The 7104-nt window shown below is 34.8% G+C and overlaps 1 long non-coding RNA gene across 1 annotated transcript; it reads right to left on the bottom strand.

The window, feature by feature from the left end:
- Nucleotides 1-1161: 1161 nt before the first annotated feature.
- On the bottom strand, nucleotides 1162-2358 carry LOC123879941. Its single transcript, XR_006799110.1, has 3 exons — nucleotides 1972-2358; nucleotides 1552-1691; nucleotides 1162-1438 (listed from the first exon to the last, which is right to left on the bottom strand). It is a non-coding gene; the product is annotated as an uncharacterized LOC123879941 (long non-coding RNA).
- Between the last annotated feature and the right edge of the window lie 4746 nt (nucleotides 2359-7104).

The raw sequence follows: 7104 nt of genomic DNA, 5'->3' as shown, positions 1-7104 counted from the left end.
TGGGTGGAGCCTCGCCAGTCACTGGTGGATATTATGGGGCAGGACCTCTCATTGCCCGCCGTGACTAAATCCATGGTGGACAGTGAGAGGGCCTGGCAAGCGATGGTCTCCTTCAGCGAGGAAGTAATGACGCAGAAGGAGGTAGCGGAGCGGCTGAGAGAGGAAGCCAAAAGCTCTCATCCCATGCGCAGCAAGAGAATCGGGCGCAGACGAGCTGCACACGACCGTCACTTGCCCCCTTGAGTAGAGCCTCCGGGTAATAGACACGGGGAGTCTGTTACCCGCGGGAGAGTAGGTCCACGAGTTGGAAGGCAAGCCCTTGTTTCCGGCGAGCCTTAAACGGTATTGGGACCCCTTTTAGTCCCACAGCTGGGCCTGCCTTGGCGGGCGCCGTTAGCCGGGTCGCAGTTCAATACGTTCGTGGCCCTGTGCCCAGCAACAACGATTGACACAGTAAGCCGTGGGGTTTTAGTCGGTAAGAAAAAAGGTCGGTATAAAAAAAAAGCTTAGATTAGCTTAGGTTCTTTCATTTAATAAACAAAAACACTACAGTTCACCTATTTTATTACTTTGCCCAAGATAGGGTGGGCATTATTCATAAGGGCCGGGAAAAGTGATTAATTATGCTGTTTTAATCACATTGCCCAATTGAGTCGGGCATTATTAATACAGACCGGCCATTATTAATAGTGCCCGGACTTATCAAATTGCCCGTAACATATGCATTCTTCCATGACTGGAAACCGGGCATGACTGACTTATGGTTGCCAGACAGAGTCTAACTGATAAAAACCTTAAGAAGCTTAGGATTTGTCAAAATAGTATAGAGAAATGCTTCAAATTAAAAAAAAAAACAGGCTCTCTACTATTAGAAACAGAACAAAAGTGAGATTTGTCAGTCATCATTTAAAAACTGAAATGAAAATGGACAGAGCACTTTATGAGACAAGAGAAATAAGTGGACAAAAGCAGTTACAGAATGATACCCAAGAACGAGAAAAAGAAGTCACCCTTGTCACGAGATGGGAGGTTGACATACGGAACATAAGGAAATACATGGCGAAGAAAAACCAACGAAAGACATATGGAGAACCCTGGAAGAGGCCTATCCCATGGGCACACTAAATAAAGAGAAAAAGAAAAACAAATAAAACACCAGTGTCAAAAACTAAAATATTATTTATTTGTTTGAAATATAATACTATATGTACATAGCATTAATGTAATTTAATTCAGTTAATAAAGGCTTATCTTATCTAATAATAATCTTTCCAGTGAGTTAGTCTAAAAAAAAATAATGGCCTTAGGTATCTGGTCTTCTTTTCCAGTTCGGTAAAACAATAATTGGTAATCCTTGTTGAGGTGGTTCAAGAGCATGTGCTCTCAATCGATCACTTTTCTGCCAACAGGGGTGGTAGATTTCATCAGATCCATGCAGCTAAAATAAACAGATAAGCTTAGAATACTATACCATGTAATGTACTAAAATAAAAGTATTTATTTATTATGACAACAGAATGAAGTTAAAGGCATTTTAATATTGCTGCTTACTACTGAGTATGTCTCTTCTCAGAACAAGACAAGGTTTGGCCATAGCTCACTTACATGCCCAAATACAACAAACATTTGTTTACTTTTTAATGAAACACTAAATAGAGTCCAGCAAAAGAGGCACACTGGTGGTCTGTCACCTGTTAACAACAAAAATCTTGTCACACTCAAAAATATAAGATTAGATAAATATGAATAATGAATTAAGGCGATATTACTGCCCACAAGCACAATATGCAATTGTCTTCAATGAAAATGTTACTAGGTATCATCCCCTGATAATAACCATGTATTCACTCAGAACTTATTCAACAACATATCTGCGACTCATGGAATACCCCCTAGAGAGGTGGTCTGTGCTGCGACTTTATCCTAAATGAACATTTAAGTGAAATCAAAATAGCTGTACTGAATACTTACCACTTGAAGTGCAATCCAGTGTTGTATTTACATAACCTCTACAAATTCAAGGCTATTATGTCTACTCCTTTGATTTAGGTACAGCGGTGCCACAATTAATACATCTCAATTCAGTGGGAGTCGTGGGTTCCGTATTCAATCCGTGGTCAATAGTAGGGCTTCGATCAGCAGTCAATAGCCAGTACCGGTAGGGATACCAGGGTCTTCATAAATGGCGTCATCGGTGTCCCAACTCCCATTATTAATAACAAAAATCGAGATAAAAAAATAAACCTGTGCAATAAACAATGCAATACTTAGTACAAATACAGTCCGACAATTGACAAGGCTCTTTTGACGCAAGGCCAAAAAATCGCAAATAAAGCCGCCACATAAAGAAGTGCATTTGTTGATAGTTCTCTGTGTTGAGTCGGTATAAGCTACAACAGCGCCCTCATTCAAGTGCCAAAAGAGCTTTAAGATGAACACACACTTATCCGAGCCGAACGCGTCGAACGAACAAACAAAACGAATTTTAGAATACTGTATATGAAATCTCATGAAACCTCGATAGTTCCAATTTGAACAATTCGACGCGAGGAAATGTGCGAGATTTCAAGAGATGTCATATACAAAATTCTAAAATTCATTTCATTCGACTCGTTTTCGACGCATTCGGCTTGGATAAGTGTGTGTTTACCTTTATCTGTAAACGAAAATGACAAGTCAAAAGCATCAAAAGAGTACTACTCTATGGTCTAGGGTTGCTATTTTTAAGAAAAAATTACATCGATTATTTAATCGATTTAAATTTTTTTCGAGCAATATAATTTAGTCGTAGAGACAATGGCCGTTGGAGCCGGAAAGTCCTTGAGTAAAGATCACGTATAAACAAGCGTAGTGTGGGACGCCCTCCAGCACAATGGACCGACGACATTTAATAGAAAGGATAACTTTTATATTTAGGGAATATATTATTATACACTAGCTGATGCCCGCAGCTTCGCCCGCATGGATTAATCAGATCCCCTGCAGCATCAGGATTGAGGAGTTGGACTCCAAATTTTTTATGAAACAATGTCGTGAAGTTCCTCTATCGATTAAAAAAGAAATGACGCAAATCGGTTCAGAAATCTCGGAGATTTCGGTGTACATAGGTAGAAAAACACAACTCCCTTTTTGAAAGTTGGTTAAAAAAGTAGCCTATGTTACTCCCTGGTCAATTCTCTACTTGTCTGTGAAAACCCCGTCAAAATCTGTCCAGCCGTTCCGAAGATTAGCCTTTTCAAACAGACAGACAGACAGACAGACAAAAATTTTAAAAACATGTGATTCAGTGTTGGTATCGTTCAAATAACTATATGAGCTTAATATGAGGTAGTTATTTCGAAATTACAGACAGACACTCCAATTTTATTTATTAGAAAGAAAGAATATAGATTTAAATAAAAAAATAATTTATTTATTTCTGAATATATAAGTGAAGGTGATATGCATGTTAAAACGTGTTGTTTAATTAAAAATTGGTTGTCTGTAAAGTCGGTTTACTGACGATAGTTGAACGTGACAACAAAGGCCGATTGTGCTTCTTTGTCGCTCGTTCCGCGCTCTCGCTTGCACTTCAAGCCTTACATGGAACGCCTCATAGCGAGGTAACGCCGCATAAGTCATGTTTTTTCGTGCGTGCAGCCGGCTCTATCGAATTATAAGATGTTGTCACGTCAAAAATTCAAATTATAACCGTTTCTTTATTTTAAATTCAATGTAAAGATATTTTTGAATCGATTATTTGTTATTATATAATTATTTTTAAAAGCTGGCAACGGTACATAATCAAATCACCAAAAGGAAATAAACCGGTATTAAATAATTAATGGATTAAAATACTTAAAAATAAAGCTTTTATCAGTTTATATTGATACAACTGAATATCACAAATAATCATGATTTAATTTACGACAGTTTTTGGTATAATCGTTTTTTTGTATGAGTTCTGTTCACATTTAGCCAATCTTGTACTATTTCCTTTGTGGTTATTAACATAACAAATTGAATCTCGATTTTCTAGCAAGTTTTTTTATCGATTTTTCGATTAATCGATTTTAGTTTTGACCGCAATGTCTCATCTCTAGAAAGCGTCCTTTGGCGTCTTTTTTAAAAATTGTTGTGGTCGGTTAAGTTATTTCATTTTTGTGAAAAATGCAAAATTCATCCGTGAAGAAGTCGGTAAACAAAACCAGCGAATCCGTAAGTGCAACAGCAAGTACGGCCATTGTAAAAGGTATTCAATTAAATAACTTATTAACATTGCAATTAGACATTTTAAGATTTACATCTGAGGATACTTCACGGAAGTATCCTCAGAACAAAACGTACGTCGAGTGGGTTTGGGATCTGTTTGGTGCTGCGTGGTACCAATTACCATATAGATCTATCTGGTTTAGCGGATTATAGCAAACTAAGCTTTGGTTCCTTGTAACTTATAAGTAGTTAGTAACACATTCATATCTATTTTACTAAGAAATACTACTGAAGTAGATAGGTAATACTTGTATATGAAATAATACTTGTATAAATTATTTAAATCTAGATGTAATTTTTCGTGTAACTTTCATGATCTACTCACAGAATAATTATTATATTATAATATACTTAAAGCCATGATATCTAAGGCTGAGATCTATAGAGCGCACTTAGACTTTGCTCAGACTTAAGACACTGTTAAAACGAGACAGCGTTATACCGCTGCCATAAATCTGTCTCGTTTTAACTGAAACTTAAGTCTAAGCAAAGTCAAAGTGCGGTCTATAGATTTCAACCTTAATGGTTAAGAGTTAAGATGTCCGCTTCCTATTTGAGAGGTTGAAAATTCAATCCCAGGCATGCACCTCTAACTTTATGGAGTTAGTTAAGTATGTGTATATTAAGCAATTAAATATTACTTAGGTATTTTACCATGAATGAAAACATTGTAAGGAAATCTGTATGCATGAGAATTTTCTTTATATTAGAATACTATTAGGTTAATAGTAGTAGATAGGTTAGGATAGATTAGGTTGCTAACCCACTTTGGCCTCGCATAGGTATAATGCTGATACTATATTATATACTACAGAATATCTTTATATACAACGTTCACAGCTATTTTTGTTATTAGACAATTCAAACATGTTTTCTATAGAGGTTACTCTTGATTGGATTAATAAGATTATTGCTGTATTATATAAAATCGCTTCATAAATAAGCAATTATTTCTCATAAAAAGTAAAGGATAAAAAATGATGATTGTGGGGTTATCCGTAAAATTTACACATATATACCATTGCAGACTTTTTTATAGACCTTTTTATGGTGTAAAATACTGTAGTACATAAATTATTTTGATCTATTTCCTAGGATTCAGCCAGCGTTTGCAATGTAAATGCAAAAGAAAATTTATTTACAATATCAGATTAGAAACCTAAAATTACCAGTGTTTCTCTATTATATCATAGTGTAGTAATATGTGTGAAATCTGTCAAACCACACTTGGCCACTGTAGCCACCGTAGCAGACTATGACCAAACCCTTTCTCATTCTGCAAGGAAACCTATGCTCAACAGTAGGCAGTGGAAGTCAGGGTATTTTGATTTTAATCTTTTTAATGTTGTAAAAGTCAAAATAGTCATTATATAAATCTAAAATATTTATTTACTAACAAAACTTTACGAATCACAGCAAGAAGTTCAGTACCTTGCAGCATCAGGATTGAAGAGTTACAATATTATATCAACAGAAAGAGTTCCTGAATCTCTATGGTTTAGGAGTTATGTACCTTGCATTATCAAGTTTGAGGAGTTCAGATACTTTGTTTAAGTTAAACCTTCCCTTTTTTTTTTCTTTTGTCCCACCCTACTCAATAATGAAGAAAAAAAAATGTTAACATTTAATCTAGAATTCGGTGTGGTCAACTGTGTGCCAGGGTTACATACTGCTGTACCTATGCAGGGCTATAAACTATAAACTATAATTAGTTAGCAGGTTAGAGCTGCCACAACTACAGTGATGTGTTATTTTGTTTTAACCCAACTGTAACAAAACCAAAAGGAATGGTTATGATTTTAGCACTCTATGTATGTATGTATGTATATATGTATGTATGTATGTATGTTTGTATCCAGTTTCTGTGTGTTCCACCGTAGTGCCTAAACTACTGGGCCGATTTTGATGAATGAGGTGTCAAAAAGTAGGGGTCTCCAAAATCTTTTTTTGCTAATGTATCAAGTGGGATGTCAAATGAAAGAGGAGAAAATTCTGAGGCCATGAATACAAATGTACTAAAAAATTAAAATATACCAATGAACAGAAATACAATTTTTTACTATAATATTTTAGCGTTCACAGTCGAGTTTTAGTTTTCAACTTTATCTTGTAATTTTTAAAGATTTCATACCTAAAAAGGAAAACAATCTTTACCTTAAACCTTATAGGATCACTTTGTTGTCTGTCTATCTGTATTTTTGTCCATCAAACCTATAGGATACTACCCATTGATCTAGAATCATGAAATTTTGTAAGTAGAGTAAATCTTATAGCACAAGTAAAGGAAAAAATCTGAAAACTGAATTTATGATTAAGTACATAACAAAAAAAATATTAAAATATGTTTGTTTCAATTTTTAAGTAAGATAAACTATACAAAATTGGGTAACATATGAAAGGGCTTTATCTGTACATTCTAAATACAGATTTTTGTTTATTTTTATGCACAATAATTTTTAATTTATCTTGTAAAATGTCAGTAAAAATAACCAAGTATAGAACCCTCAGTGCACAAGTCTGACTCGCTTTTGGCCGGTTTTTTTTTCTCTCAAATTGTGTTATCATAGATATCTTTAGACATAAACTACATACCTATTTATTAGACGAGATGTTAATTAACTTTGTATAATGGTGATTGAAGTTCATTTACAGACAAGTTACTCTCAAAAGACAGATGTAAGCTATTGAGGATTTTTTTTGAACTTTAAAAGAAACAATTTTATCAGACATTATTTTCATCTAACTAAAAAACCAACTTTCAGAACCATTACAAAGTAGAAAAATATTTTTTGTTTCTACACGTATATTTAACAGGGCATATATATAGCTTTTTCATCGAAAACTACATAATTC

Source organism: Maniola jurtina, chromosome W (assembly GCF_905333055.1).
Source record: "Maniola jurtina chromosome W, ilManJurt1.1, whole genome shotgun sequence".
Lineage (NCBI taxonomy): Eukaryota > Metazoa > Arthropoda > Insecta > Lepidoptera > Nymphalidae > Maniola > Maniola jurtina.
This window is presented reverse-complemented; position numbering and strand designations above follow the sequence as displayed.